This window comes from Cyanistes caeruleus, chromosome 2 (assembly GCF_971803275.1).
Source record: "Cyanistes caeruleus chromosome 2, bCyaCae1.hap1.1, whole genome shotgun sequence".
Lineage (NCBI taxonomy): Eukaryota > Metazoa > Chordata > Aves > Passeriformes > Paridae > Cyanistes > Cyanistes caeruleus.
In genome coordinates, this window is record NC_141702.1 from 43539576 (window position 1) to 43561620 (window position 22045).

General features: G+C 41.6%; 1 long non-coding RNA gene across 1 annotated transcript; it reads right to left on the minus strand.

Moving 5' to 3' along the window:
• Positions 1 to 631: 631 nt before the first annotated feature.
• LOC147654760 (uncharacterized) lies at positions 632 to 21996 on the minus strand. The gene is made up of 2 exons (XR_015283072.1): positions 21431 to 21996; positions 632 to 3697 (listed from the first exon to the last, which is right to left on the minus strand). It is a non-coding gene; the product is annotated as an uncharacterized LOC147654760 (long non-coding RNA).
• Positions 21997 to 22045: the final 49 nt, after the last annotated feature.

Below are 22045 nucleotides of genomic sequence, written 5' to 3' on the forward strand. Positions count from 1 at the left end.
TTCTCAAAATATAAGTACTTCTGCCACTACACCCCAGTTTCTCATTATCTGGCAGTCCTACAGCTCATCTTCTCCTGTGGAAACATCTTCAATAGGAACTTCATTGTCTGTGCTTTGCAACGTACTTAAATTAGTGGGTTGGATCTTTTCCATCTCTGTTATGCATGAAACATTAAAGTCTGGGGAGTATAAGAAAATGATAGCCATGAACATTAATATTTCCCAACAAGGCATAATGTTTTCATCCTTCAGTTCTACTAGAATCCTTCCATGTGCTTGAGTGGTAGAATGTGTTCCATGGCTTCAGCATCATAAAAGCAACTTAATCAGCTATTTTTGCTTTTGCTTTGGGTCAAAATACCATGGCAATGGCTAATTCGTCCTTTTTTAAATTCAGAACCTGGGGTGAAAACATCACAGGGTGGGAAAGGAGAGGTGACCTTGAACATTGGTATTTAAGCCCAAAATTCAAAAGGGACTTCTGGACTTTTATCCCATGCTTAATCTGTGTCTAAGCTGACAGTCCAGCAAAAAAAACACAAAGGAGATTACACCAATGCAGCATGATCACCGATTTGCCACTTATTTTCAAAGCTGTGTTTAAAAGTAAAATGCCACTTCTTAGACTTCCTCCCTTGTTACATAGACTGCTTTAATGTTCCATCAAAACAAAAAAACAATTGTTCCCACATTAGGCATACATTAGCTATGGAGGAAAAAAAGGAAAAACATTTTATTATTACATGCTTTGGAAAAGGAAAGGAGCCAGGGTGTGTGCCTAGACGACAAATTTCTATCATCTCCACACCTATAATTTACTTCAGAAATGTGTGGTTACCTTGAAGAAAAGAGGGATCTTCCCAGCTTGCCAGTATAATGAATGATTCAGGTGTGAATGGAAGCACATGAAGGGAAAAATAAAGATCTAAGGAAGACTGAGTTTAAAAACTGTAAGACTAAACAATGTCTCCTCAGACCTCACCCACTCAAATTCCTGCCCCACAACTCAGCAAAAGGAGACAAGCTGTCTTGATACTGGCACCCTACTGCATTCAAATAATCAAAAAAAAGCAAATATTGAAACCCACAGGACAGATGGCAAAGGAGGCATTTGAAGCTCTCAGATCATCCTGTAAGTTGAAAACAGATTTTGACAAGCTTCAAGCTATTGAAAACGGATCCAAGGAAGACTTGAGGCTGCTGCCAATTACTCTCTCCTTAATTACAATCAATTTCTGTTGCGTGCTCCCCAGAAGGAAAAAAAAATCCACCCCAACTTTTGTATTGGAGATGCGAAGTACAACCTGTACTCATACAATTCATTGGTGATACTGAATGCAGAAGATGTTCAGAACACGGCGGAACTGTGGCTACTTAATTTGCTCATGAACAGAATATTTTATACCAACTGCTCTCAAAAAGGATAATGAGAAAGTCTGTTTTCCTCATTACTTGCTTGGGAAACAATTTTTATGAATCCCACCTGTAATGGAAGACTAAAGTGAGTCCAAATAGATCTCTTAAAGTGAACAAAAACCCCCACATTTTCCATATCAAAAATTAGCAGTTGTTGCATGCTGGTGTACTCAGTTTGGAAGACTATTGTCTTCAGTGCTTGTCCAAGAATCTGGTAACACGGAAAAATAAATCCATGAATCCAGGTATAAAGAAGCCCAGCAGCGTGACACATTTGTTTAGCATCCCAGGGGACACTTCTTCAGCTAGCCTCAGCTGTCTGTGAGCTGGTTGTCTCAGGCTGAGCTAATCACCCGAGGCTCCTTCATCAATAGCAGCAGTTCCAGGAGATAATTTGGGACACCATTCAGAGATATGCTTTAGGATGAAAACAGCAGAAATGCATGTGTCTCTCGGCTGAATGTGGAGGCAGCTTGGGCTGAGAAGGTTAGGCTGATGTTGCAGATCAGCTGTACAGCAAATACTGCCTTAGGGCTCCAGCCTAACTGTGGTCACATGTTTCGATGGCTCAAATTTTATCAGTGGGTCTTGCACCAGACCTGGCATTATCCAGGCTCTTGCAGATGGAGAAAGCAAACACAAAAAAGCATAAATGTAGAGTATGGGCTCTGGCTACCTTGATGGAAAAGCAGAGGTGCAGTTGTATGGGATGAGGCTCAAGTTTGGGCACTCCATAAGGAATAGGGATGGTGAAGCACGTCCTGAGGCACTGGCATTTCAGCCGTCAGAGAGCCAAAGGCCCATTAGGGAGCAACACAGAGAGCCTCAGGGGAAATGGGTCTGTGGCGTTCCTGTCCCTCTGGGCTCAGATGGCACAGCTCTGTGCATCTTTTGGGAGAGGGAGTGAAGTACTCAGGCTGGACTGTGACCAATGGGAGATGGCTGCTTTCTCTCCAGGCAGCAACACCAGACCTCCCCTCCCTTCCTCCTGTAGCTGGGCTCATGCCTGAACTTCTGCCTTCTCCATGTGAGAGAAGGGCAAGGGGAAAGGAATAATCAACTCTGTACGATTTTGGGCCCACGAGCAATTGACTCATGTCATCCATTCCTTTGATGTACCGGGGCTGTTTGTGGAGGCAGAGGATCACAGCTCGGCCCTGGACAAGCTGATTGTTTCAATCAAAGATTTAAATGAGTGCCACATGGAAATACAAGGAAATAAAGCTGAGCTCCAGAGCAGGGGCTCCACCCTCTTGGGACCCCTTGAGCACCGGCTGGCAAGGAGGTGCTTCAAGGCTCTCCAGCCATTGGGGATAATTCCTTGTCCAGCTGAGTCCATCCATCTGCTCTGAAGACTGTCCACACTTTTAAGAAACTCAGGAGCCCATGTCTTATGTTTAAAAGCATATTTTACAAGTTACTTTGGCAGCTTGGGGCCACTCTTCTGCCGGATGTCAGGATAGAGTTACAGATCCATCCTGTGCCCAAGTGTTTCCTAAGGAGCAGCTCTCAGGGTTGCTTGGTGTGCAGGTGGGTTTCAAACTCACTGTAAGGCATCCCTGCCAGCCTTGTGTTGGGTGCCTGAGGGTCTGGATCACACCTCAAGCAGTATCTCAGCACCAGTCTTGTGGGTCTCAGCTCCTCATGGGTAGGTTCCTCAGAGTCTACAGCACTGGGAGTCATGAAAACAAGGTACAGTAACACAGTCCTTAGGGTAATACATCTGTGGAAAAACCATGAGATAGCTTGGTAGTGAGGAGAGGAAATGCCACTTGTACATCCAGAACTCTTGCTAACTTACTAACAACAGTGTAAAAATGTGTTCACACGTTTTGCGTGACTGCACAGCCCAGAACTGCAGATTTTATTCCACGTCACTGTTCAGCTCTAAGAGAGGCTTGATGGCACTTGCATGTAATTGCTTTTCATGTCCTTCCTGTTGAACCCATGTATTTGATATCCAATTGAATGTCATGACAGAGTCCAAGTAGCAAATACAGAATTGAAAACAGGTTGCTTCTTTGTCCAAAAGTAGGCAGCTCTGCCTGATGGGAGTTTGTCTTTTGTGCTTCCAGTAAATTAAATGGGCTTGAGAGCTATCTGTGCTGCTACGAAGTTGCTACTCCTCACCTGAGCTGTCCAGAGATGATTCATCTTTTAAAACATGTTTTTGTGTTTCTGATATCCAAAGGGGAGTTGCCAGCTAATTTGGGTGGAAAGTTTTGCACTGCTTTTAGGAATGTGAAGCTAAGTCTTTTAATCCTGGTCTGGACTCTGTAAACTTGGAAAAAGAAAAAAGACACATGGCAAGAATAGCATCATACAAATCCCATTTTAGTTTATTCCAGTATTTATCAAACATCAGTCATTCACTGTAATAAATATCAAGGACCAGAGGCATAAGAATAGGTGGAGATAGGGGAAAAGATGCAGGAGGCTTCAGATATGCATACATGAAAACGTGTAAATTTTAATGTAATAATGTAATATAAAGGACATGATTGATTTTATGTGAAGGGGAATCTGGTTCTGCGTTTAAGCAAGCTGCTCTTGTTCAGGTCTCATCCAATTACATCAGGCTCAGGCTTGTGTTTGAGTGCTTTTCTACCTTTTACTGCTCAATAAAACACTTTGGAGATGTGGATAGGCTGTGGTATAGATGTAGATATGCCTTTCTGAGTCAGCAGATACCCTGAAACAATCACTTCAGAGCTGCAGCTCTTTCCTTCCATCTCTAGGAGCTATTTACTAGAAGTTTTACTGTCTTGAGAGGCTGCTGACAAAATCTAGTGGAACACTGTACAGGACAGAGGAAGAAAGACAGTACAGTGTCCATCCTTCCTAATCAAGTAGAGTCTTACCTGCTGCTGGCAAGCAAAGGGATGTTGCCAGACTACCGTTTTTAAGACTCATTATTATACTGAATTATACTGAAGCTTCTGGCATAAGAGGAGTATCCTACACCATAGCTTCTGTTTCTCAAAAAAAAAATAATAACAACAATAAAAACACCAACCAGCCACTATCACACCATCTTGTTGAAGTCCTGGTGTGCTGTTCCATGGATTGCTAAACACAGCTCTCTGGGACAGAAAACAACAAACAAACATTTGTGAAATCACAGTCAGAACTGTAAGTTCATCCTTGCTGTGCCACTTGTGTAAGACTTCCAGCTGGCATCGTGTTTTGCCCCAGTACAGAGGTCTGCCCATCTTGAGAAGCCCACAGAGTTGGGGCCTACTTATGACAACAACATTTGGCAAAATAATGTTCCACAGTTTCTCCAGCACCTCTGCTCACAGTGTAACAATTTCACAACAGTGTGCATGTAAATAAACATCAGAGCTGATCTGAGCTGTCTGAGCAAACCTCCAGCCAGAAACAGCACACTTCATTGGAGGGAGCCACTTAGCATGTCATGCTAATGATATGAAAACAAACATAGTATTGTGAGGCTTAATATTGGAAAATACTTGCTTTTACTCTGCTGAGCATATGTGCATCTCATATGAAAAAATAACTAATGCATTATTTCTAATCATATTTCCTTCTTATGTTTTCCTCTCACACTCCAGTTTTACCCTCATCATATTTGAAAGTTAATAGTGAAACATAAGCATGTTTTCATTTATTTTACTTCACCTTCTCTGACTTCTCAGTGCATAAATCATCTCATGCAGGGACTGTGTATGTACAAACTTCATACTCTTCAGAAATATGACAATATCTGCTCTGGCTCCTGAGGGAATGCATGGTCCCCGTGGAGTGAGGAAATGGGTACAAAATGCAAGTTGTCTGCATAGAAGGGTGCCATAAGCAGCATGCTAATACTAAAGTAACATGAAACTGGGAATTTAAGTGAGAGACAACCTTATGAGTATGCCCTTATGGCCTGTGGAGGGGTCACACATAGATCCAAATGTTGTATGCACACACATGACTGAGCTTTAAAGCAGAGGAGCTGCTCCATCTTCCTGCTTTTCAAAAGCTCTCTGACATGGAGATCCATACCCACAGCTCAAGTCTTCAGAAAAGATGAGTGCCAGGCCTCATGCATAAATAGAAATTCAGGATGTTAATGTACAAGTTTTGAGATTCACAGTGGCTGTAAGCTTTCAGTGTTGGTTGGAAGCAAAGGCAGATGGTAGCATGGGATTTCTCAAGATAATTGGTCTTTGCATGAAGAGGAGGATTCACTGCATTCAACTTGAGATACTTGCAGTGTGGCAAGTTCTCCACAGACAGCAAAGGGTAAATAGATACTTCTGGGGCAAGGTTAATCTTGTCCTCACGTAGATATCTAAAATAGGTCAGATGAATCATCTCCTGTGAGTATTTCTTTCCACTGACTATAAAGAGAGTCTGGCCTCAGATGTAGACCTCTGTATTACAAATGTCTAGAATGAGGTGTACAGAGTTCATCAGAAAAATAATCACTCTGGATGAACGTGCAGAAGGAAGCTCTAAATACAAACGTCAATATTTAATGCATAGCAAAGAAGTGTAAATATATCTTCAGGGTTGAACAACAGATATTAATAAATTTTGATTATAATCTCTAAGAGAACAAACACGTAGAAAATCAGTAGTGTGTTTCCTTACCCTTAGGTCAATGTCCTTCCAGAAAGCTGCTGCCCTTTCCAGATGAGCAGCAAAGGAAGCAGTGGAAAGGGTAATAGTCATGTTCCTCTCCAGGACTGTGGGTGTCAGTGGGAGCACACCCCTCTCTTGGCAAGTGACAGCCTCTGCTTCCCTGCCCTGGGCTCCCCCAGCTCACTCCAAGGGCTGGATGTATCACCAGCCACCAACATTCCACCTGCTGTGGGATGGCAACACATCACCAGGGCTAATGCCATGAGCTAGTGGCTGCTTGTTGTGTGTGACCATGACATCAACAGGACTGGTTCATACCTGCAACATGGCAATTCCACCTTTCCAGCATGAAGAAACTAAGCAAGCAAACCCCAACACCTCAAAATGCTGAAGAGGGAAATAAATACACATGCTGCAGCTATTTAAGATTAAAAAATAATCAAAGCAGTACATTCTACCTGCTGCCCAATTTTAAAGATTTGTGTGGTACTTGCTGCCTAATTTTGTACATTTGAAGGCTGAATTCTAGAAGAATAGTGCCTGTCCAACTGAACGAAGGTAATATTTCACACCATTGTAATTAAATGCAGGTCCAGTACTAAACCCTGCACCCAGGAGTGGCTGACAGTGATGAGGAGTAGCAGCAATCAGCAAGACTCATGTCTTCCTTTACCTGAAAGAGTCCAAGTTGCAAAGGGGATCTTGCATACTTTGAGAGAAGCAACTGGAGGCCATCCTGCTTAAGGAAAGACAGCCAGAATTCCCATTTTCTCAAATGAAGGGATCTCAAAACTGTGAACCTCCAGGAGAGATAGAGTGTTAATCCTCCAAACTTTATCAGGTCCTCCACTAGTTCCTCCTTGTTTGGACTTATGTCTGCCACCTCCTAGTCCCTCCCAGACACAGCCAATGCCTCTGAGTAGTATGACCACATTTTCCTGCTATGAAAATCCCAGAGCCTGGCTCCCAAGGGATCTTGCTATTGAAAATGCAGTGTTGGTCTTCTTGGGTTTGGGTTTCTTGTTGTTTGCCTCAGTGAGCTGTTCATTAAGTAACCAAATAACAGCATAGTAAATAAATAATGTCTTGCCTCATAAGGGCTGAAATATGCAAGTAGTAAGTAAGCCTTCTTAGATTTTACAAATATTTAATAAGTCAAAAGTAATACAAAATTTGTGGCGACTAACCCTTGGGTGAAAATACTTTGGGATAAAGCACACTGGAAATTGGAATGGCTTGCTTCCTGTTATGTACAAAATGGCTGCAAAGGAGCTATTAAAGTCTCTCAAATAAATACAGTTCTTTGTGTGTTTGTTTGTTTCCATTTAGAGGTATCCAGTCCCTCAAAAGACCATGTGCTGTATAGCCTCTGCAGGGTTTGCTTTGTAGTACAGATAGTGCCTAACCACTACTTTCCTCTCTCTTGATCACTAACGAAAACAGACCATATAGAGATGAAAGTGTTCTAAATCAGTGTTCTGTGTCATTTCCCACTTACTTTGCACTTTTCTGACAGCTGAAGGGCTGCAATAAATTGAGTGCATGCACACCCACAGAGAATGACAGTACAGCCATAACTAGCATCTCAGTACATGTATTTTCTTCCTCAAGGAACTATGTTGAAAAATTATCAAAGTGAGGGGTATCTTAGTATTTTCTACTGTGATTTTAACATTTTTGATAATTATTTCTTTGAGAATTCAGTTTTACTGCTACTTTTTAAAAACCCCAGAACAACATTTTAACTAAAGTAATTGAAAACAAATCTGATTCCATAACTAAATCACAGTTTTATATTAGCACACTTAAAAATAAAAATCAGACATATAATACATGAAGATTTTTTCCTTTTTCCTTATTTTCTTCCTTCTTTTTTTTTCCCCCCTTTCACTTTTTTCTCATTTCCTTCCTCTTGTCTTTCTTTTTTTCCTTTTCCTTCCTTCCTTCCTTCCTTCCTTCCTTCCTTCCTTCCTTCCTTCCTTCCTTCCTTCCTTCCTTCCTTCCTTCCTTCCTTCCTTCCTTCCTTCCTTCCTTCCTTCCTTCCTTCCTTCCTTCCTTCCTTCCTTCCTTCCTTCCTTCCTTCCTTCCTTCCTTCCTGCCTTCCTGCCTTCCTGCCTTCCTGCCTTCCTGCCTTCCTTCCTGCCTTCCTTCCTGCCTGCCTTCCTTCCTGCCTTCCTTCCTTCCTGCCTTCCTTCCTTCCTGCCTCCCTCCCTCCCTCCCTCCCTCCCTCCCTCCCTCCCTCCCTCCCTCCCTCCCTCCCTCCCTCCCTCCCTCTGCACTTCCGCACTTCCTTCCGCACTTCCGCACTTCCGCACTTCCTTCTCTCCTGTCCTGCCTCCTACCCTCCTGCCCTCCCTCTTTCCCTTCCTGTTCCTCTTTCATTATCCTGTTCTTTCTCCCTTTTTTTTTTTCCTCCTCCCCTTCTAATTTTGTTTTGTAGGTAGTTGGAGATCTGTTTTATTTTAAAACAATGAAGAAGGCAGAATCCCCTGAGGTAAATTCATTGAGTACTGGGAGGTCTTGGTAACACAATTGAACTGGCACCAAATCAATAAAAACAGAACAGAAGAAAAAACAATAATTAAAACATTCTGTCAAAAAAACGGAGCAGTAATTAAAAGATGCAAACTATTGTTTTGCTACACTAATTACATTTTAATTTTCAATAGCTTGCTGAATAGTATAAAAGCCCATGCCTATAAAATGTCCCAGTGACAGTGCTCTTTCTGCAACTAGCGTGATAACAGTGTTTATGTGCTGTAGCAGAGTGGTATGTGCTTTCAACTCTGTGTGGGTGAAGCTAGCTTCCTTGTAAGATAGCATGACAACAAAGTTTCAATTTTTAATTTTTTTTTCTGCCGTGGAAAATTATTACTCAACACACACACGCACACACACACACACACAGACACACACAGACGCAGACGCGCGTGCACATCTACACGCACACAGAGCCAGGCTCATTCCAAGGGAGATGCTGCTCAGGGCACTTCCAGTGACCTCAGTGGGAATTCTGCGTGTGGCGCAATAGCGGGCTGCTGGCCTGCGTGAATACTGCACTTAGGTTTAGACCATGTTGTTTCCTTCACATGTTATTGAAGGATGAAGAGAAAAACAAATTGAATTTTCCTATTAATATACACCATTTGCAAACCTAACACATGCAACTTTTTAGGCAGGGTCCTGAGGACTTTTCTCACAGAACAGCCCTTATAGATTTCACTGGTAGATACCCATACATAAAAGAAACATAATAAAGCCCATATTCTGTACGGTTATGAATCATAGTAGTCCTGAAAAAAATTACGTAATTCATTTAGCTGCTTTTGAGAAAAGTTTGCTTTTGAGAAATTTCCATAGGCAGCTTTACGAAACACTCCAAACGAAGCATACGTGTAAAGGAGTTTGTTGTTATTGTTGTTTGCAGCAGCTCAACACAAAGTCAAGTTATCCAGATGACTCCTGGCAAAATCTGGATCCATTAGCTACAATCTGTTTCTCCACAGCTGTAGTTTACACACTCTGCCTTTCATATCATCTCATTTGAATGATAGAGTTCTTCCAGAAACAACATCCCATGTGTTTAGGCATGCCCCAAAAACAATAGATGCCTTCCATCAAAGTGGGAGCGGTGGGGAAATAATTTCTCAGTAACTAATCCCTGGATTTCAGATGTATGAAATCAATGAAATGCCTCAGTCTATGAAAATGGTCAGCACTGCCAAACAACATTTCACAGCTTTACCTCATAACTCTTCTACATTACCAATTTAGTTTGAAATTATTTCAAAATTATGTAAATATATTATTTTATAATATGAAAATAAAGAAAAGACTGCACCAAATGATGGAATAAAAATAAAATCCTTCATACCACAGCAGCCAGAAACACAAATACAGAGGGCAATGTATTTTAAAGAGAAAACATTGAGAAAATATCATATATGTTTTCACCACTTTACAGTTCCTTTCATATCCTGCTAAATTAACCTTTCAGTTATATGTATTCATTTCCATTGAGCTGATAAGGATTAACAAGGTATAAAGCATCAGCTTGCTGTCTGGAAATACACAAAAATTAAATCCAAACAGGAAGGAAGGGTAACAATATTACCAAAACCAGAGTCACTTACAGTGTATACAAAATCTTTATGTTTTTCTAGGGAGTGATAAGGTGATATTGATCACACCAACAGTGCTGGTACTTTTTGAAGATGGAAGTTAACCAGGAGATTAGGATAGCTAACTACTCTCAATAGTACCATTTATGTTGAATGGAAAACTGCAATTACATATTTTCACACACCAAAGTTGCAAAACCAAAACAAAGCCAAGGGCAAAATCTAGAAAAAAAATTTAAAATTAAAATTACAGTCATCTACTCTGAAAAATCTAGTCCCTTATCTTCTGGGAACAGCCCAAATTGAAGGGTTTTTTACAATGATGCAAGAATAAATTGCTTCAATAATTATTTCGTGGACACAGAGTATTCCCCAAATCCCTATTATTATAATGCTAGTGAAATGTGCCGATTTACTGAAATTAAACAAAGACAGATATTTATTTAGAAGTCCTGTAACTGCTACAACCAGTAAATGTATTTCATCACTGTGATTGCAAAAACAAATACCTACCATAAAAATGCAGTTCACAACAACACAGAACTGAATGGAAATAGAAATGTTCTTAATGTTACACTAATGCTCATGGCAGAAGTATTCGACTGAAGGAAAAATAAACCAAAATAACTGACTAAGGCTGAGCCATGGATGATTCTCGGTGATCAGCAAGCTGGGCAGACCCCATGCAGTAGTATTACCACAAGAACAGCTTCAGGGTACAAGGAGGTGCTGAACAGCTCAGGAGGGAAAGGTGGGATTGGTGTGGGACATTAATGATAGGACTGTGGGCCTGGGGTCACAGCAAGGGAGAAGGCAAGGATGTTCTTATGGCCCTTGGAAGGACACAAAAGACTCAGGATGCCAAAGTCATGTCACCTCCTCTGTACCATCTGGATGGAGCCACCAGCATATCCTGCAAATATTTTGCCTCTCTCACTCTACCAGTCTCTGGAAACATCTGACTATTGTAGATAAAGCCTTTTTTCTTTGGGTTCAATATACATATGTTCTAGGGGAGAATGTTGCAGCAGCATTAAAGTTGTAATTCTCTTCCCACTCCTGTGTGCTGGGGTTGCTTCAGGACAGAAGGGAAAATAAGATAGTTCCCCACAGCATATAGAGTATATGTGATCAACTTTATACGGGTAAGAGTGGAAATCATGCAATGATTGGTATCTGTGTTAAAATGCTCGCTCTCCCAAGTCCCAAGTCCCTGTTCTGGATAGGTCACTGGATCCACCCCTTCATGAATCCTTGGATACTCATTTCACTTCCTGAGAAGACAGGATCAAAAGCAACATCAAGGTGCAAATCTGTATTTACATATTGCTCTTGCACTTGATTTTTTTGAGTATACAAAGGCTGTGGTTTCACAGCTTGGCAGAATAGGGGTATAACCATTATAACTTGACAAGCACACTGGAGGTGGAGACAGGCTGCTCTGTAGCTGAAACCTGGTCCCAACCAGATTAACTTCTCTATATTACCAATAAATCTCTGTGTCAGGTGTCCTCTCAGCAGGGATGGGAATGCCATGGGCAGCAGGAGAGGACAGATATGCTGATGAGCCAAGGTAGGGGCATTCTCATGTTATGTGCGAGTGAACTGCTACAGTTCTGCGGTCAATGGTCCATGTGTTTTAAAATTAGGTTTCTTTTAGATCCTCTGAGTGACTTTTTGAGTTGGAGATGATGATGTGACATAACCACAAACAGCTACTCACAGTGTGTTTTGGATTGTATTTCCTCCTGCTGCAGAGCTTTCTGTTAAAGGAGATGATTGAGGCAATTGTAAGTACATGAATAAACTCAGACATTATTACACCTTGGAAGCGTAGTAATGATAGCCCTCTGCCCTCATTTGGGTAGTTGTCTAATGCTAAAGCCATGAGTGGGGTTTTATATAGTAAGCACACAATTCTGTCAGTTCTGTGCTAATTGTAACAAATATTGGCTGATGGAATCAGCCTCTCTCTATTGGAAATGCAGCATTTTGAATGGACAGCACAAAACTAATTAAGCTAGGTGCAAACACTGAACAGTACAGCTCTTTTTCTCTATGAAAAGATGCTCAAGAAATGACTAGAATTCCCACACAATTTTAGTAACCTCCCTAAACATACCTACCTTTTAATAACTTCTCACTTGTACCACACAGTCCTGTGGCAACCCAGGAGGCCTTCTTTAAAGAAAAAGGCAGTGTAGCACGTGTAACATTACACTATACTGCACTTTTATCTTCCCATACAACCCAGAGGATTAATGAAATCCTCTCTTCAGTCTCTCTAGTAGAATTATTATATATCTCTATAACAGATGTAAGTCAGTACTCAGCAAAATGATTTCTTGAAACACTTTCTGAAATGCTGCATGCCTCAGGCAGAGGCCTGCAGAGAAAGAGCTATCTCCGGCGATCCTTGTGATCCTAGCAAACAGCCTACTCCTAGGAAAATGGAAAACATCATATCCCTTTCCCCTCTGGTAAGAAAGAACCCTCTCTATCTCCAAACAGTGAGAAACATCAACTAACCTTCTCTCCTAGTTACTACCAGCAGCAAGTCATTGATGCTGCAGTAAAGAATAGGCTTCTCTTTCCTCTCCTCTAAGCTCCAAAATACATCCAGACAATCTCTTCACTGAGATAAACGTTTTTATCCTCACTCTGTTGCCTGTTAACTCTGAAGTCTGTGATTTGAGCTTCATTATCAATACAGAATCAGATATTGAGACTATCCCAGATAAATTTCATCCCTCTCTGGCTCACGACAACAGAGTGATGAATTCAGGGACTGATCAATTTAGGGATTAATGGACTCCTGTTCTGTGTAGGGCAGAAATACTAATGGCTTTGACTTGGCATGGAAATTAAATTAAAATGAAACGTTTGGATTTTTCTTCCTTAGACAATTACAAAGCAGGTGGGAACTGAAGAGTGCTCTAATTCTACACTTATTTTAATCTTACCACATTTTTGAGTCTGTCCTGTAATTTATTGCAAGAGCAAAACTGACCATGGAATCCAACATTTAGCAGTATCTAGATCATACAGTGGGCAGCTTCATAGGAAGTTAATTGGAGGAGGCTATTTGGACAGAATTGATAGAAGTCTAGCAAAAGAGTAGCAAAAATTAACCTGCAGTACAAGGTCCAAGTTCAGCACAGAAAAGTAGGAGGCAGAGGATCTGCCTGCTGACACATGAAGTAGTGCTCAAATAACAGGTTTCAGTATTTGCAACAAAAACACTAGCTTAAATAAATACTAGGACCATTACAGGGGATAAATTTCACAAGAGAGTGGATAAATTCCTATTAAACAATACTTATTTTCTTTCAAAATGAGCATTTAAGACCCTGCTGTACACCCCGCTTCCTCTGACTTTACTGACAGTGGAAGTGACTAGTAAATACAGACACTTAGGAAGAGGAATTGTGGCTTTGCTGAAGGGTATCTCTTTTCTTTACTGTATACTCAAGGACATTAGAAAATACCCCCTGAAATTACTGGTTGGTCTTTTGGCTTGATGAAGTGAACACAGTTCACTGTTGAAGAATTTCTGATGTTTTCTTTGAAAGCATAAGGCACTTTTCTTCTGAGGAAGAATTAAAATATTCATTTGGACTGTGGTTAACATTTATCACCTCTGTGACAACAATAGCAACATCCTCGTTTTCACTTCTACAGCCTTACAATCAAAAGCTCATTAAAAGTGAGCTAACATCTTTGGAGGCTTTCAAATGGCAGAACACAGCAAAAATAGGTGAGGTCACCAGCTTATAAAAAGGAGCAACACTGCCATGCACAAAGTGCAGACTGTCTGCTTTGCCAGCAGCCCGTGTCAATTCCCACAGTTCAACAATAACTAGCATTGAGCCTCGTTTAACAACAAAAGAAAATGAACTCTGCTAGGGGGGTCCTCCTGTGGCATTCGCTGCTACTAGTAACATTAGGGACACTATTATTTTATCTTTATCATTGGTGGAGTTGTACCTGTTGCATTCTCAGAGGCACCACTCTGCACCCACTGCCAAGGCATAACTACCCCTGGGCTCTGCCACAGTACATATGAGAATTACAAAAAAAAGCAGTGAATTTCTGCATTCCTTGTTCTCTACAGTGCTAGACTAGAAACGTACATAGCTGGTCACATTTAAATATCTTCAAATATAATTCGTGATGCATTTATGATGGTTCAAATGTGCTGACTCCTGCTTTACGTACCAAAAAGGCACAGCAGAGGGAAAGGGCCCTTTTCCCTGTCTGGGGTGTGTTATATCTGTCCAAATGAAAAAAAATCTCACTTTTTTTCAGCTCATTTTCTAGCCATTCTCTAGACACAAATTATTATTAAGATTTAGTTTAATATTGACTTTTCCAGTAATTTTTTCCCATTAGAATACAGCAGGCAGTCTACAGGTAGCAATGACCTTTAGTGACTACAAAGTAAATCATACACAGAGAAGAAATAATGTTCTTTGTTTTTTGGTTTCTGTTACGAGATCTGTCTTGCCTTCTTTTTTTCTCTTTTTTTGGATGACAATCTTGCTTTTCTTATCTTGCATTACTGATTAAAACTGAAACAAATCTGGAAAACATATATTAGGTTTTGTAGATTGTAAGGTAACACAAAGATAACATTCAATTATTATGAATTTATTGTTACAATACAAAGGGAGAGGTGTTTTTTGTTTTTTAATTCTCATTAAAAGAGCCTCACAAAAATCCTGCTTTAGGATTAAGATTCTGAGATCCTTTTAAATTAAGATTCCCTGCCTTTTAAAATTATCACAGAATCTCACATTCACTAAGTTGGAAGAGACCTTCAAGATCATGGAGTCCAACCCAACCCTAACACCTCAACTAGACCATGGAGTGTTGTTTTAATTCAGTCATAAATGCTGTCACTGTAGTTTACTGTCTTGAAGTTTATCTCCTTTAGCTTGTTCAGAGAGTTCCTGAATTTTGCAGTATTTTGTCGGCCGTCTTGCTCTTCTGGTTTCCATTTCCTAGAGCCTGATTGACACAACAGCTCGGAGGTGAGAGCACTGAGCCCTTTTCTGCCTTTCTAGTGAAACTGCAGTGGTTACATATAGCATGCCGGTCGTGGGTGGGGAGACGAAATCCACATCTTGTGAACCAGATGAGACAAAATAGCCTGGTTTATTGTGCAGAGCTCACTTATATACTCGATTCAAAACTCCCAGGCTTAGGCAGCTATTGGCTGGGATCTCTCTCTGCCTTGATCTTTGGCCAATGATGTTCTTCCTATAAAGCTTCAATGGGGCTGGCTGAGGGTCCTTTATAACTTATCCAGGGACATGTTCAGGCATGAACTAGGCTAGCTGGATTGGATTTGTGTTATGGTCAGATTTACTTTGTCCAGTCCAGGCCAGCTGTACTGTGACAATATTGTGACAGCTACACAGTAGTAGACAGTAAGGGGTAGTAGACAGTAAGGGGTAACTGGACCCAGCCTAGCCCTGGCTGCTGGCCAACATCCTCCCTCACCCCTGTTCCTGTCAACCACTTCAAAAACCCTTATATGCACTCCTTCAAAAGTTTCAATGAAAATAGTCTGGATCAACAAAAAAATTGCTATTCAAGATAATGCATCTCAGTATTGTTGACATTCATAGGGAGGTCTTCCCATGTGTATCTGGCTTTGGAAAGGCAGCAATATTTGCTGGCAGGGGAAAAGGTGATGTAGAGCTTCTAGGTGTGGATTCACAGTAACAGAGAATAACAGCATGGCTGAGTTTGGAAGTCATTTCTAGAGATCATTTGGTCCAACCCCTTGATCAAGCAGGGTCACCTACAACAAGGTTGCCCAGGACTAAACATATGGATGGTTTTTGAATATTGCCAAAAAGGGGTATTCCACAGACCCTCCAGACCACCTGGGCCAGTAGTCAGTTACCCTAACAATAAAAAGATATTTTCTCATATTCACAACCTTCTGTGTTACAGTTTGTGCCTGTTGCAGGTGTCCTGTCAGTGCAGTGAGCCTGGCTCTGTCCTCTTTACACACTTGCTTCAGGTGTTCATTGATAAGAGCCACCTGAGACTCCACTTCTCCAGCCTGAAGTCACAATTCTCTTAGCCTTTCCCTACAGGAGTGCTGCTCTGTTGCTTAGAGAAGGTTTTAGCAGCAGCAAAACTGTGTTGTTTGTGCCTCTGCCACTTCTTGCTCCCCTAATCATAATAGTGGCTCTTTGCTGGCCTCTCTTTAGTGCGTCCACCTCTCTCCTGTGCTGAAGATGCCAGAACTAGAGACAGAACACTGGCTACAGCCTCAGGAGGGCTGAATGGAGGGGGAGGATCACCTCCCTTGATCTGTTAGAAGCACTTCTCCTAATGCAGCCCAGGACAGAGTTTTCTGTAATGTGAGGTTGCTGGCTCATGTCAACTTGGTGTCCAGCAGGACCTCCAGGTCCTGCTCTGCAAAGCTGCTTTCCAGCTGGTCAGCTCCCATTATGCAGTGGGCCATTAGAATAATGCGGATGAGTCCTTCCCAGGTGCAGGACTTCACATTTCCTCTTGCTGAACTTCATGAGATTCCTGTCAGATCATTTCTCCAGCCTACTGGAGTCCCTCTGGATGGTAGCATGGTCCACTGGCAGGATGTTCAGGGCAGTCATGTCTTCAGCTGTCATTGCTAGAGCCAGAAGACACACATCTGTAATGTGCAATCTGCAGTCCCTGTGCCATTCCTAGTGCTATCACTTATTCTGGATCAGTTAATTCTGCAGCCTTTGCCTGGTCTGTCTTTGTATTACACACTGCAATAGAGCCTAACAGGTATTTAAATGAACAGTATGAGTTTGTACGAGACATTCTGGAAGTTAGAGCATTCTTATATTTAATAATATATACCTGGGCTATATTAAAGCAGTCAGAGGTGAAAATAGAAGATTTTTATCCTCAGAAATTCATTTTTTACTGGTTGGAGTTGAGGAGACAAGCTGGGAGAAAGACTTAGGGGGCTGAAAGGCAGGAAAGAAGTGTTGAACCTAGTGACCTGGACCAGGCCTGCCACACTACAGTCTCACCAAGTATCATCAGTGGCACAAACCACAGCTTCTCCTGCACAAGTTTAATAGGTAGTAGGACCTGGCACTTTCAGTCAGAGAGGTGTAGAGAGTTTCACTAATCTCCATGCCCACTCCTTTAACAGAATTTGGGCAGAACAGAGAGCTGTACTCCTAGGATATAAAACAAAGCCATGTCACTTCTTGTGGCACTGCCCTGAACCAATCCTTCATGCAGTGACTTTTACATTCTCCTTCCAGGCCACCAGCTGTCAGATGGTAACAATTTCCATCCACTTGCTGACGTGAGCTGGTTTTGAACTTTAATCCAGTCCATGACTTAACTGTGGTGGCAAACACTTTTTAACTAAAAAGAGCCTTCAAAACAATTAAAAAAAAAATAAATAAAACCAACAGCCCTTGCTAGCAGCGCAGCTTTTATAAAAGGCTTGACAGATGTAAACAGGCTGAGCAATCACATGAAGGAAGGAAGCAGCCATTGCGTGACTGCAGGAGCTCGTGGTTGCTGTGTCTGGGGCACCTGGATATTGCTCCACACAACCACCACTCCAAAGGCCAACGCTTGCCCCACAGAGCTTCCAGTCTGCACTCACCATGGGGCACATGACAGATGCCAGCTGATGGGGGAGCACAAGGAAACAATGAAACAGCAATGGTCAGCATGAGAAGCAGTAGTCTCGTTATTAAATCATCTCCATTTACTTTCCTAATATGCTAACATTTTCTGCCACACACAGATCTCTTCCTCCCAGGCAGAATTGAGTGCCTTCAACTCCCAGGGAAGTCTGTAAGTATGGAGAGACGTCAGCGTCGTGCATGAGGTGCTTAGCATTGTGCATGGCAAAGCCTGGAGAGTCAAATCTTGGCTAATTTACATACCCTGGCTTGGAGCAACAGTCACCTCTGTAATGGAAAATTATTATAATACAATAATACAGCTGGGAAGAATTGGCCATGTTTCTTGGACACAAACAATAGTAGTTTCTTAGTCAAATATATATGGGTAATAGTTAAAACATTGCTCTTGCTACAGTTCTGAAGATAATTTCTTTGTTAAAAGTTAGACCTTCGTGGTAGAAAGAATAATACTGCCATTTTCTATAGAAATCTTTTCTGCTTGGGAGGCAGACAATTCACTGCAATCAATGGGTATTTGGTTTTGTTCTTTGCATGTATTTCATGCAACTAGTTCCTTAAACTTTACTTTCCTGAGTGGTGCTCACTGTGGGAACTCAGCTGGTCAGTCACTTTTCTGTGTTCTCCCTGCTGCCTGGTGACATCCTCACATTGCAGATAAGCTGTTTTCTACTCATGATCTGGATAGTCTCATTCTCTTGCTGGATAAACTTGGTGTTGAACAGTCTGACAAGTGTCCAAATTTTTAATAAATTTATTCTACTTAAAACCTAGTCTTTTTCAATAGTTGTTGCCATTGTCTGTGCCTTTGATGGATTTATTAATAATAGGACTTAATCAAGCATATGAACTCTAGATTCAAAACTAAATGGTTGCAAATTAATTTGAATTATAAAGATTAGCCTTAGGAAGGAAAAATGTGGCAAACACCACAGTCTTCTGAGCTAACCGCACCTTTTGGAAATTCCCAGAGGAGCTGATTCACTGGAATGACAATTACCCTCCTGCTTTCCGCCCCCCCCTCCTTTTCTTCCCCCAGAGCACATTGTTTTACAGGAAACTTAATAAAACTCAGTTTGTTAACAGCAGTCATTAGAACTTTACTGAGATTGCTCATGCTGATGATAATCTTTGAGAAGTTTTTTTGGTTTTTTTTTCATTCCAGCAGGATTTCTCTGCTTATTCACACCTACCAATTGGTACTGGTATGGGAACCTACCCCGAGGAAGGGCTATGAACCCATTTGTACATCACTGATGTCACTGGGAATTTTCCTGTTGGGCTCAGTAGGACCAAAGTTTATAATATCCTGAAAAGTAATCGTACCAGATTAGACACTCGTTCTCTTGTTCCTTGCACATTCAGTTTCTAGCAACAATAGTTTTCATTTTGAGTTGCTGGATTTTGGTTTGTTTTTTTTTTAATTACATATTATGAGTCAAAGGATGTTGAATCCAACACTCCTAGGAAACAATGGGGACAGATCCTTCACCCTGGCTAAGTGCCTTTTTGTCCTTCTGTGTGGCTACTTTAATTTGTACCAGAGGCCAGCCATACACACATGCATACACATGTATACACATGAGACCTAGCAAGCCTGAAAATTAAAGAGAAAAGAGAAAAATGTTTTATTTACTCTTTTAGCTTCCTCTACCTAGCTCGAGTTTTAACACACTCACAGCATGGAAGAGGGAAAATTTTAAAAGCTAAAGAGAAAAGGAAAATAATCACCATTAAGTAATTAGAGTAGTAGGTAGCTTGGGGATACTACAAAGTAGAAGGAAAGAAAGTATTTACGATGGCAACAGAGAGTGATCAACACTGTAGTGCTTTGCCTGACCGACTTAGTCAACCAGTATTAATGCACAGACATTTTTTACTGTAATGGCCCTCTCCTTTTCATTAATTTCCACTCTTGAACTACTTTATTTCCTGTGTTTATATTGTGACTCTGCTAAACTGATTAGTTTTCCTGGCTGTAAAACTACAATACAATTCCTTGTAACCTAGTACTGTACCCTAGATATTTGCCAGAAATATGTGAAATATGGTAGGAAAGCAATATCTTCTACAGGGGATAAAAGTAGCAGTGTTAGCTCTCTGATAAAATCATATTTACAAACAGTCAAAGTTTATCATTTTTATTAGTCAAATGTTTCAATTAGGAAAGCAAAGACATTTGCCCTTTTTAGGGAGAAGGACGATTTAAAGCTGGAAAAGGCTGGCAAAAACCATAGCTCAGCTCAAACCACTTTTGGGAAATTCCCAGAATGCTGAATCACTGGGGTGGGCAATTACCACCCTCTTCAGCTGAACAATCAGAGGTTCTAAAGAGAAGAAATATATACATGCTTAAAGAAAGGAAATGCAGCTTTACTGCCACTTTTTTTATTGAGAGTAATTCCTGAGAAATAATTTTCTGCTCATAATGAGTTTCTTTTCCCCTTAACCTCACACTCACCAGGAACAGAACTAACCACAGAGATTTCTAAAAGTTTATCAGTAACCCCATATTTTCCCCCAAGAAAACACTCTCTGGAAGATTTTTCAACCCTGGGACGCAGCTGCTGAGCAGGTTTTTTTATGTCATCTAACTCCCCTATCATGTAATCCCATAAGCATATGCATTATTGCATTACCTGAGGATGCCTAATAAATCCAGACATCCCAATGATGCCAACTACTTGAAAGCCAGCAAATTTGGGGCCCCCTCTTCTGGAATTATTTAAATTTATATCATGCTGAAAATCATGACTTTCATGTGCATCTACCACACTCCTTAAACAAACAAAACATGGCAGTGGTTTCTTTGATAGGATGCTTCCCCATGACAGCGTTCCTCTAGTGAGGAACAACAGGTCTCTCAACAGTGGGACCAGCTTGCACCTTTAGTTTGAGTCAACAGCTCTGTCCCATGAGACAGCAACTGCATAATCACTAACACAGTAAAATATGGCTGGATTTTGACATTTTTCTCAGGCCTCAAAAGTCCTAAGAATACTCCTCTTTCGTTAGTCTGTCAGATGCTACAATACTTAACCTTCCTGTGGTCCTCCACACCCAAGTGATAAGGCCTTTTTGTAGAGATAGTGCTTTAACAAGCAATGTTTTGCTGTTTCTCAATACACAGCCATTGCTTCGATGGAGGGATAATAAATTCCTCCAGTCCCCATCCTTACCCACATTTTGAGCTTCATTAAAATGGAGAAGAGCACAATGCAAGGTATCAAATAGGCAAATTTGGGAGAATTTCACCTCTACACTTTCCAAACCAACAAAATCCAAGTACATTAGAACAAGAAATTTAAGTAGTATTATTTGGCTATTAATTCTTGTTTGTGTCTTACTTGGCCAGTTTCTTTCCTAGCCTTCATTGTCAATTCCTTATCCCATTCCCCTGTAATCTCCACGCTTGCTAGGGACTGTGCGTTCCTCCGAAGCCCTTCCCACATGCCACTTGCTGGGCCTTGGGACAATGTCAGCGGCCAGCTGCTCCCCTGGGGGTGAGCTGTGCTGCCAGGAGTGTGTCTGCAGGGCCTGCTGGGCTGGGGAACCTGCCTTCCTGCTGACCAAACAGAGAAAATCAAAGTTGCTTCTCCCAGCGCCCAAGTTACTCACTGCTGCTCAGGAGCTGGCAAGAGGAGCGGCCCACAGACGTGCTCCCTGTCCTGAGGGGCTGGGAGTGTTGCATCAGCTGTTGTCTCAGGAGCTGTGACCCGCAGTCCCTGTCTGACCAAGCCATCAGTCAGAACGCTAACCAGGCTCAGGTTCTGTCACTAGGCAAGAGGTACAGCTCCACAGACCTCAGCCGGCTGAACGGATCCAGGACAGAGCCTCTTGCCCGCCAGCTGAGGGAGCGACTCCAGTACCTTCAGAACGCAGTCTGCCTCAGAGAGGTGTCTCATGCAGGAAGGATCAATCTTTCCTCAGAGCTACTCATTTCCCAAAGTTTATTGGAGAGAGAGCTTGGACAACTCGTTTAGAAGGGTCCCACCTTTTTGGATTCCTGCTGCAGCTGTATTAGCACCCATGCTAAGTGTGCGGCTTTGAATGAAAACAAAGGTGATGGTAAAGGTGTTTTTTTTCTAGGCGGTCTGGCTTTCTTTTGCTTTGAAAGAACTGGTATTGCAGTAAGACACTTGAGTGTGTGGTAATGCAATGAGATAGCCCCACACCCAGTCGACTGAAAAGTAGCTGGCATTTAGCCCAGTGACTGGCAACATTAGGTGTGGT